Source organism: Myotis brandtii, unplaced genomic scaffold (genome assembly GCF_000412655.1).
Source record: "Myotis brandtii unplaced genomic scaffold, ASM41265v1 scaffold82, whole genome shotgun sequence".
NCBI classification, from domain to species: Eukaryota; Metazoa; Chordata; class Mammalia; order Chiroptera; family Vespertilionidae; genus Myotis; species Myotis brandtii.
In genome coordinates this window covers 4,130,769-4,142,276 of record NW_005371324.1, presented here as the reverse complement: position 1 = coordinate 4,142,276, position 11,508 = coordinate 4,130,769, and positions in this window count along the sequence as shown.

The following is an 11,508-nucleotide window of genomic DNA, read 5'->3' as shown; positions in this document are numbered from 1 at the left end:
CAGTCATAATAATTAGAACAGATCCTTTTCCTAAAAGAAATTCCATTGAACTTGAAAGAAGCAGGCTGCAGTTGGTTAAGAATTGAATACACTTAAATATAGTTAAAAAATAAATAACAGAACTGGGGTAGTATTTTCCTTCGGCTAGTGGAGTTCACTCAGTGATATCAGGAATCTCATGGATCTGATGGAGATGAGTGAAGGAAGAACCAAGATCAATGTTGTAATTGGAGGTAGTGTAGACAGCAGAGGGGTTAAAAGCCCACAGTAACTCTTTGAGGAAGGGGGGGGCGTTACTTATCCTTTCACAGGTAAGAAAACTGAGATTTAGAGTGGTTCAGTTACTTAAAACAGAACTGAGATTCAAATCTAAGATTGGCAGACATCAGGACAGTATAGTTTTATGCTATCATTCTTCTAATAATGACTCTCATTTTAAAAAAGCCTCAGTATTGTGCAAGTTTTGTTGTTGTTATACTTTTATTTTGCCTGACCCCCAGAATACACCACATCAATGTAATGCAGATAGAGACAACAAAAGAATAAATGTAGCTATTCATCATGATAGCCAGCAGCAAGGAATAGTCTGAAAATCAGCCATGAAATTCCTTATTGGCCAGAAACTAATATATAGGTTATTTGAATCGGTTACTTGGGCATTGCTCATCTATAAAGATTAGTCCTAGAGATCAGGCCTGCTGAAATGCCTGTGGGCAGGGAAATAAAACAAGCGGGGTGAACCTAAGTCTCCATTGCAAAGGTAGTAGTGGTGGAGCTGATGAAGAGGGGCAAGAAAGAGGCCATTCCAAATGGTTGGTTATCTTTCAAAGGAAGGAATGAGGGTAGATAAGGGAAGGCTTTATTGAGATCAAGGAATGCATGTCCAAAGGGTTATAAGGGAGGGAAAGGAAAGCAGGCTCACTGAGACACAAGGAAAAGGAGGCTAATAGCTGGTACCCACCAATCCCCTGGGTGGGGCTGGTAGGGGAGGCCTGTGATGTGGGGTGGAGCCGGGGAGTGGGGGGAAGGCAGGATAACCCTTAATGATAAAGTCTATTCTTTATCTTTTTTAGTTGCTCTATGCTCCAGGATGGCATTTAGGTGTCTGGTCTTGTCTTAAGTCAATACTTTCTAGTCTCTTATTTCTGACATCTGGCCTGTGGTTTCCTCTCTCTTCTACCATTCCTCCCTCTCCCCAGCTTGTTTTAGGATTTTCTTCCTTTAATGATTTCAGGGACACTCTCTTATTAACTTGTTTTATCAAATGTTATTCCTGTGAGTGTGGTCTGTTAAGCTCCTTCATTTTGGGTCAAGTCCCCTTGCTGAGTTCCTGATGACCTTATAAAAAGCAGCAATAGGTGAAGATGAACAATCATTTATTGAGCATCTATTGTGTATAAGGCACTAGGAAAACCATGATCAATGAATCATAGTCTTTCCTATAAGAAGGTGACATGCCTGTATGGTGGTGAGCTTTAAGTAGTGAATATACAGTTACAAACAAATATATATAATACAGTGTAAGAATATAATATTAAGAATATGTGCAATGCTGTTCGTGAACCAGTCTTTCTTAAGGGCTTCCAAATGCCAGTGGAGCCCATTCCATCTCAGGGGAATTCCACCTGCCTAGGAGGTCAGTGTAGGTTGCTACCTGGCCGCAGGGCAGTGCTGAGAACAGAGGAATGGAGGTTGAGGGGATGAGTCAGAGAATGAACTGAAGCCCATTTTCAGTGAACCAAGGACTGTGTTGGCCTAAAGTTGGCCTCTGAGTCTCCCTGACCAGCCCTTTGCCTTTATGCAAGTGCTGAAGAAACACAACTACATGTGAGATAATTATGCCTTCCCATCAAAAAGAGAATATTTCCCCCCCCAACCATTTATTGTTTTTTTTTAGAGAGAGAGGAAGGGAGAGGGATAAAGAAACAGAAACATCATTGAGAGAGAAACATCATTGATTGGCTGCCTTCTGCATGTCCCCTACTGGATGGGGCCCACAACCCAGGTATGTGCCCTGACCAGGAATTGAACCCCGGTGACTTCTTGGTTCTTGGGTGGACACTCAACCAGTGAGCCACATGGGCTGGGCAAGAGAAAATTTCTTGACACTATGTTCTTTTCTTCCTCTCCTTATTTAAATTAAAATTGGGTTGGTTAGTCTCAAAAATTTTTTTGAGGGGATTTAAGAAGAAACTGGATGAAAACCCATCTGAAAGCTAGTTACACTGTTTTGAAGAGATGATGGTTCCTGGAGCCCAGGTCCTGAATGCAAAGGGAGGCATCTGAGAATAATGAATAATTATCTGGGCCGAGAAGAGAAGCCCACACGCGGAAGTGTTACTTGAAGAGCCTGGATCCTCCCCACTCCAGGAACAGATAATTTTGCAAACAGGAGGAACTAAAACTTGGCACCCACCTTTGGAAACAGAGTTGAACGGATACCAATAGATAAAAATAAGATTGCTTCAGAATAACAGTTTACTAAATAATAGGAAGAATCAACCTCCCTTGGGAAGTCATCTAAATATCATCTATTAAAGTATCTTCATTCCTTAACAAAGTTAAGGAATAACACCAAAGGAGGGATAGATTGTGTAAATATCTTCCTGTTAGAGAAAGTTTTCAATGAAAAGTAACCAAAACATCGACAGAGAAAGCAATAGTTCTTGAGAAGACAGAGGCTCTTCTTTTTCTTTAGGTTTTCTTTTTTCTTTTTTTTTCTGGGAGAGAGAACTTCAAATGCAGTGGGATTTCCTGAAATTGTAACTCACAAAAGTCTCTGAACTCCCCAAGGAGTAGGGTAGACTCAAGATCCAGAAATAGCAGGAAAGGGAAAGTGGCCATAGACAGCCCTTGGGTCACTTGTGTATGTGACGGCAGAGTTGCGTTTAGGCTGTCTTACTAAGAAAAATTAAATAAAATATGAATCAGTAAAGATATAATCACCTAGGGGCCAGGAACTATTTTTCTGCTTGTTGTTCACTTAGAACAGTGGTTCTCAACCTTCTGGCCCTTTAAATACAGTTCCTCATGTTGTGACCCAACCATAAAATTATTTTTGTTGCTACTTCATAACTGTAATGTTGTTACTGTTATGAATCGTAATGTAAATATCTGATATGCAGGATGGTCTTAGGCGACCCCTGTGAAAGGGTCGTTCGACCGCCAAAGGGGTCTCGACCCACAGGTTGAGAACCGCTGACTTAGAAGGAATTAGAAGAAACTGTGACTTAAAATTTTGGGGTGGTGGAGTTATCAATGTTGTGAATGATGTCATTTCAACTCAATAACTATATATATTTTTGTTAATCCTCACCTGAGGATATTTTTTCCATTGAATTTTAGAGGGAGTGGAAGGGAGAGAGGGAGGGGGAGAAAGAGAGAGAAACATCCATGTGAGAGAGACACAGTTATTGGTTGCCTCTCGTACACGCCCCAACTGGGCCATCTATTGAACCTGCAACCCAGGTATGTGCCCTTGACTGGGAGTTAAACCCAGGACCCTTCTCTGTGTGGGGCCAATGCTCCAACCACTTAGCAACACTGGCCAGGGCATATAAATATTTATTGAATATCTGTGTCTACTAGCACTGTAGAGGTACAGCAAAAATTCTAAGATTTGATTCTTGCTTGTATTCTTCAGCCAGAGCTGGGATAAGATTCATGAGTGGGATGAAAATGCTTTGAGATTTTTGGATAAATAAAAGAATTTTTCCTATAAGACTGGGATCATGAAATCATTAACAGATTGATCTGAGTTTTGAGAAGCTAGAACTTACTTGGTAGCAAACAGAACCTATATAAGCCCTTAAACCCCATCTCTGAAAGGTTGCACATTTTTCTGTTTGCAGTTTCTCATAATACTGGCTGGAATTTGGAAGTGGGGTGGGGAAGGGGGCTCGCTCAAAGACATGTATTAGGGAGAGAAGCCATTTCCAAATTGAGATCTTTGTTTACTGAATATGTGGCTTTTCAGGAGAGAGTAATCCACAGTGAAATTGGTGGATTTCACAGATGTGTTTATGCCTCTATAATTAAAAGATCAGTCTCGCACAGTTCTTTTCTTTAAAGATTATTCTATAATGTGAATACACCATTCTCCAAAATGACAGCTTCTCTTCTGAAACCTTTCATCTCTCCCACAGCTGATTAAAGGGGCTGCTCATGGTCTTTTTCAGCTGCTCCTAAGGAATAGAAAGCAAACCAGTGCAGCAGAAAGAGATGAATAAAGATTCCTTTGTTCCTGATCACGTGCCTGTGGAGAGAACACCACTGCCCTTGAGGCCCTCTCTTGAGTGGGTTCAGGCTCTTCCCCCTTCCTGCAGCGGCCTGGTCTGCGTGATTCTCTCACAGCAACGCATGAAAAAGCAGCACTGTTTCCTCAGGCCCTGCCCCCGCCATCCCATCGAGGCTGCCACTGCCACCTCCATCCCCTTTACCCACACAGCAGAGAGAAACTGCTAACAGCACAGGATGTTTATTTATTCCCTCTGCCTCATGGAAACTTGTTTCAAAGAGAGTAGCAGGGATCGCATGGTGTTAAAAGGTTCAAAAAAACCTGAAGTACGTTTTGTAAAATAACTTGGCTACTTTATCTGAATGTAAGTGGTGCCTGTTTTTTTTTTTTTTTGGGGGGGGGGGTTGCATAGGAATGGATCCGTACATTTGTCAAGGAGGGACAGAGCCAGAGGAAAAGAGACCCACATATCTTCTTTGTGAGGCATCACATGACTAGCTTCCACATCACATCTGAATACAGTATCTGCCCAATCAATGTGCTGTGTTTGTTTTGATTTTCTAAGCTTATGCATATCCTAGAAGAACAGGCCATCTTTGGAGTCATTTTCTCTCATAATCTTAAAATTCTGATTTTTTATAATGTCTCACTCTTCTCTTAGAAATCTTCACACTCTGGCTTCCTGGTAGACTCCTATGGTTTTTGATATGTTGATGATTTATTATCATGTGTAGCCCTGGCCTCTCAGCAGAGCCTTGCCCACAGTAGGTACTCAATATATGTTTTCTGAAGAAGTGAATGAATTTAAAAAAATGGTCAAAATCTTAACTGTTTAGTGACCATCTGATGAGTAAGCCTCTCTCCTTAGGAATATTCTGGTCTTGATACCAGACTCAAATATTAGGTTCCTCTGAAAAAGGAACCTAATATTTCCTGTGAGTTATTACTGAACTGGACTCTTGGAACACAAGCTTTGGGAAAATATCCGGTACAATGGCTGTTGGCAACAACATTAGGGGATAGATGGCCAGAGTAAATTTGTCTCACTTTTCCCTAGGAAAACCTTTGGCTATTTAACTGGGACTTACTAGGCTGTTAATTCTTTGGGTGTGAAGAAGAAAATACAGTGGGGCCTTGACTTACGAGTTTAATTCGTTCCGAGACCGAGCTCGTTAAGGAGCTCGTTAACTCAAATTACTCTATCAACTCAATGCAAAAAATCGGCCGAGAGACAGCTGGTATCTCAAAAAACTCGTTAGTCGGGACTTAAGTCAAGGCCCCACTGTACAGGGGAACATTGAAAATCTAGTTTAATTTACTGCAACTGTGCTTCTCTTTTTGTGAAAGTCCTGAATATGTCCTCCCCTATCAATGGGACCAGGCATGATGGTGAAGATGGTGCAATGCTGGCTGTGTGCGCTGGAATGAGGCTCAGTCACTACCTTATTCCTCTATCTGGTAGCAGTGGGTATGGAGGTTAGATCAAGGTCATAACCAGGAGAGGAGCCTGTGTTGGTTTCCTAGGGCTGCAATAGCAAAATACCACAGCCCAGGTGGCTTCAACAACACAAACTTGTTTTCTCACAGTTCTGGAGGCTACAAGTCTGAGGTCAAAGTGTTGGCAGGGCTGGTTTCCGCCGAGGCCTCTCTCCTTGGCATGTAGATGGCCATCTTCTCCCTGTGTCTTCCCACCAGTCATATTGGCTAAATGACCTTATTTAACCTTGGTTACCCCTCGAAAGGCCCTATCCCTAAATATTGTCACATTCTGTGGTACTGGCAGGGGGTGGGGCTTCAACATATGAATTTCAGGGGCACATAATTCAGTTAACAACAGGGTAATAGTGACCAGATCCTTGTTTCACAATTGTAGAAGTTATTTTATCTTTGGAGGAAAAGGGAGCTATAAAGATAGAGAACAGATAACTACCGATTATAGGCAAGTGTTGGAGATGTTGAAATAAAGCTAACACTAAGTGATAATAATATAGCTGAGTGTGATTAATTAAAACAAAAAACAACAAGCACATATACCTACATTGGGGTGAAAAAGGGAATTTTCCACTCAAACAGTATAAACCAGGCTTCTATATTATTGTGCCCCTTGAGGTTTTTAAGAAATGAGCCATTTGAAGGCTGAAGGAAATGCTAAAGGCATAGGGAAACAAACTACGAGAAGAATCAGAATTATTCAGCTCCATGAAAGCTCAGAGGTGAAAGTAGGCGGCTTCCTGATCTGAAGAATGGTAGGTGCCTTAGTCAGCTCAGGCTGCTGTAACAAATTACCATGGACTGGGAGGCTTACACAACAAACATTTATTTCTCTCGGTCCTGGAGGCTGAGAAATGTGAGATAAAGGTGCGAGAAGACCTGGCATCCTGGTTTGCAGATGACTGTCTTCTTGGATCCTCACATGGCAGAGAGCAGAGAGAGAGCAAGTGCTAATGGTCTCCTCTTTTTAAGGCAGTAATCACATTCATGAGGGCTCCATCTACCCTGATGACCCGATTACTTCTTAAAGGCCCCACTTCCTAATATCATCACATTGGGGGCTAGAATTTTTAACATTAAATCCATAACAGTAGGGTTATATTACAGGTTATTGGATAGTGTGGGCAGAGAGGGTGTCCATTTTCACTGATATTAAAAGATTTCTCAAAGCAATTGTAAAAGGAATAAGCACTCATCTGAATGGGGGCTGATCCTCAAGATGCCTTTAGACTGCAGCGGTTCTCAACCTGTGGGTTGCGACCCCTTTGGCGGCCGAAAGACCCTTTCACAGGGGTCGCCTAAGACCATCCTGCATATCAGATATTTACATTATGATTCATAACAGTAGCAACATTACAGTTATGAAGTAGCAACGAAAATAATTTTATGGTTGGGTCACAACATGAGGAACTGTATTTAAAGGGCCAGAAGGTTGAAAACCACTGCTTTAGAGAGAACATATGATATTGAATTTTGAGAGCCTTAAATTGAAACAAAAGAGGGATATAGGAAGTTCAAGCCTCAAAGGAAGACAGGCAGCCATTGACTGTTAGGGCTAGAAAAGATGATGGGATCTGCTGGACCAACTTTCTCCTTTCATAGGGACCCACAGAGTTTGAATTCTAACGTCACTCAGCTAGCACGCAGAAATGCTGTTGCAGGTCCCATTTTTGCTTTTTTTACTAACTTCTTAAATGGTCTTAGGCAAGTTACTTAAACACATCATATTAAATATAGCTAGGGTATCAAATGAACTGCAGGAGGGTATAATGAGAATTTAATGATTTAAAATATTGAGTCTAATGTGATTGAAAATGTACGAGTCCCATTTGGCTCCCAAATCTTAGCATTTTAAAGAGGTAATTAAAATGAAAATGTGAACATGTGGCACTTTATTTAACGTCCTTTTTTGTGGAGCCAGAACTCAAGGGGGAAATCTGTGACTTGATGCTCAGAGCACCGTATGTAATTGTGCCTTTATTGCCACTATCTGATTGTCTGGCATGGCAGCAGACACCGCAGGGTTATTTATTGCAAAAAGGCTGCTATTGTTCCCGACTTCTTTTTCTTCCTACACAGCTTTGTTTTCTCGTTTGAGAAAGTTTTATAAGAAAAAGTTCATATTCTCTCTCTCTCTCTCTTTTTTTTTTTTTTTCACCCAGAGGGCCAGTACTTAAGCTATAGAAGAGAAACATTTGTGTCACAGAACTTTGTCTATTTTAATAATTAATCCTCTCCTTTCACTCTTTTCTTCCGCAAATCTTGCTGCTGTTCTTAAACAGCCGTATTGTGTTCTGTGATCTACTGGATGTGTTTTAAAAACATAAAGGACAATTTTTTTGGTATAGAATTTAAGCAATAACATGCTTACCCAATTAATTGGTTGAATCATAATTTTAAAAGTAAGCTCATTTGAAGGTCATATACTGTTGGGGTCCAACCCCAGCAGGTCCAGGGGTCCCCAAAGGTGTAGATGGAGTGGGCAAAGAAGGAATGACACGGAGACAGCGTTCAGTTGATCAGCAGCCTAGCCAGGTTCTCTAGCCAGGATCTCCAGCCAGGTTCTGTGTTCTATCGTCTTATTACATCTGTATTTATACCAGTTGATTTTAATCCTATCAATTTCTATTCCAAAGGTTAGGGCGTTTCTTATCTCCATTGCCGGGAGTAAAGATTATGTAGCTTAAGCGTGATTGTTCGTAGTTAAAGTGATTAACTACCCGACTCTCATTTAGTTAAGGGGTTTTATTCCCTCCTTAACTTCAGGGAAAAATCCCTACCTGGGGAAACAACCTTACTCGGAGAGGTGACCTTGGTGAAAACACATAGTGCCAAGAAGGGGAGCAAATATATTGAGAACAGTATGCCATATACTCCAGGTCCCTTGAAACATATGCTGTGCAGATGTTTCTTCCCTGCAGCGACTATGTCAAGCAGCAACAATGGACCAGCTTCTGGCAATATACCAAATTTATTCAGCATTTGCTGAGGTTTGATAATAAATCAAACTTTCCCATCTTAGATATGATGGAATAAATCAAGTTAAAATTTTAAAATAGGTATCCTGATTTTGGCAAAGCATAGTCTATTTAACACCCATATTCATGCACACTTAAAAAACCATCTCTCTTAGCATCTGGGAGAATTTCCTTCTTTTTTGTACACCTCTTTTTAAGTGACTGGATTCTGAAAGTTTTACCCCTTTCTATTTTTTTCAACCACTTAGTCACACTTTCTTAGTATTTTTTATTGCTTAATAAGGAAGCTTCTCCTTCTCCTTCTCCTTCTCCTTCTCCTTCTTCTTCTTCGTCTTCGTCTTCGCCTCCGTCTTCGTCTTCTTCTTCTTCTTTAGTGAGGAAGCTAAATATCTGAAATTCTGAGCTCAATGTTAATTATGGTTGTTGCTTCCTGAATTTGTTGATGAGTAAGTGTGAGGTTGAGCAAGTTTGCTTATTTGCATTCTGTTTTCTCCTTTGTGTAATGAGGTTCCAGAGGAGGCGTAGGGCAAGAGATATGGCCTGATCAGATGTCTAATCACCATGACAACCTAATGGTTGGCCTAGGAGAGAACAGGAAGAGAATGGTGCCTGAAATTTGGGCTTAGGACCCCAGGGTTCAGACTCAAACAGTGAGCTCCCTTAGCTTCTTGGGAGGTATCTTTCATAGCACTTCAACCTAAGTTAAGAGATTTGAGGAACCTGGACTACATCCTAGAACAGTGATGGCGAACCTTTTGAGCTTGGCGTGTCAGCATTTTGAAAAACCCTAACTTAACTCTGGTGCCGTGTCACATATAGAAATTTTTTGATATTTGCAACCATAGGAAAACAAAGATTTATATTTTTGATATTTATTTTATATATTTAAATGCCATTTAACAAAGAAAAATCAACTAAAAAAATGAGTTTGTGTGTCACCTCTGACACGCGTGTCATAGGTTCGCCATGACTGTCCTAGAGGCTGGTTTGCTACCTTTGAGAATAACTCTCCACATTGTGTCAGCTGGGAGACATTGTTCCAATTTATTTATTTATTTATTTATTCATTCATTCATTCATTCATTCATTCATTTATTTTGTAAGAGACAGAGAACTGAGAGAGTAGTAACATCTCTTCAAAAGAATCATAAGAACCAAAATTCTGATGGGGAGAGGAACCTCTTCCACCCTAGGATGTTCATTCGTTCACTCATTCATTCATTCACATATGAAGCTATGAGGCAGGCACTGAGATGCTAGAAAGCTTAGCAGAACAAAACTTCAGCTCTCATGGAGTTTGCACTCTAATATGGAAAGTAGAAAATAAATGTGTATCATATAGAAGAAGGGTTATAGGCAAAAAGAAAGCAGGATAACAGGCTAGGAAGCATGGTAATGAGCAGTGGGTAGAAATTTTTGTATTGCCTCAGAGCTCAAAGAAGACCCCTCTGGAAAGATGATCTGAAAGAAGCGTGGGAATGAGCTATGTAGACATGTGGGGAAAAGTGAGTGAGATATAGGCATGTGCTTGGTGTGTGCAAAGAGCAATGAGGAAGCCAGTTTTGCTGAATCCAAGTGACTAGTAGTGGTGGTGGTGCAGATGAGAAAAAGGTGAATTTGTGGGGCAGATCATACAGGTTCTTGTAGATTCTTGAAAGGTATCCTGCTTTTACTCTTGAGTAAGATGGGAAGCCATTTGAGAGTTTTTATTAAAAGACTGACATAATTTGACTTTTAAAAGGACCACTCTGATGCCAGAGGGAAACACTCCAGAGGGGTTAAGGCTGGAAATGAGTGGGGGTGTGAGAAGTGGTGGGAGTCTGGGTCTATCTGAAGGTAGAGTCAAATAGATGAGCTGATGGGTTGGATGTCCAGTGTGAGAGAAAGCAAGGAGGCAAGAGCGACTATAAGGTTTGGGACTGTCCATAACTGAGATAGGGAAATGGTCTGTGGAGGGGTTTGGGTAGGAAACATAGTTTGACATGATTATTACATACCTAAGTGGAGATGGTGACAAGGCAATTAGATGAGGGTAGGCTTTTGGGGAGAAGTTGGTGCTAAAAACCTTAATTTGGGTGTTGTCAGTGTATAGCTGGTATTTAAAGGCAAGGGACAGTGATGAGAGGAACAAAGGACATTTGGTACTAGCAAAAAAGTTGCTTGGTATGGTATAAGAAAAGCTATGGGTTAAGGCTTTGGGCAGCAGGTGGGGGGAATAAAGTCAAAAGCTGCTGAAGAAAAATGATGAATATCAAAAAGATTGATTGACCTTACAAAGGGATGACAATCAGGCTAGTTTGGGGGAGTGAGAGGCCAGGGACACAGCTTGGTGAAGGCTCACATCCAAATTTTATATATATCTACACTAATAAAAGAGAAACATGGTAATTAGCGTACGACCACTACGCTTTTCATTGGCTAATCAGTGAGTATATGCAAATTAACTGTCAGCCAAGATGGCGGCCGGCAGCCAGGCAGCTGGAAGCGAACATGAGGCTTGCTTGCTGCAGTGACTGCAGACTGCAACGTTCCCCGCCTGCGCTGCCAGCCTCTGAGCTGGCAGTTTGAAACTTTGTAACAAATATAGAAGCTAAACAAAACCCCGGGATCTCAGAGCTGAAGTTATACATTGTTTTGATTATAGAACGCAAACAAACCAGTGGAAGCCTCAGAGCTAGAGCCAGAGTTAAAGCTGGCCCAGAATAAAATAAAAAAAAGAGAAAAAAAGGAGCGGTTGGGAGCTTCAGTCAACAACCACCAGCCTGAAAGCAGCCCTCAGCCCCTCACCCAGACTGGCCAGGC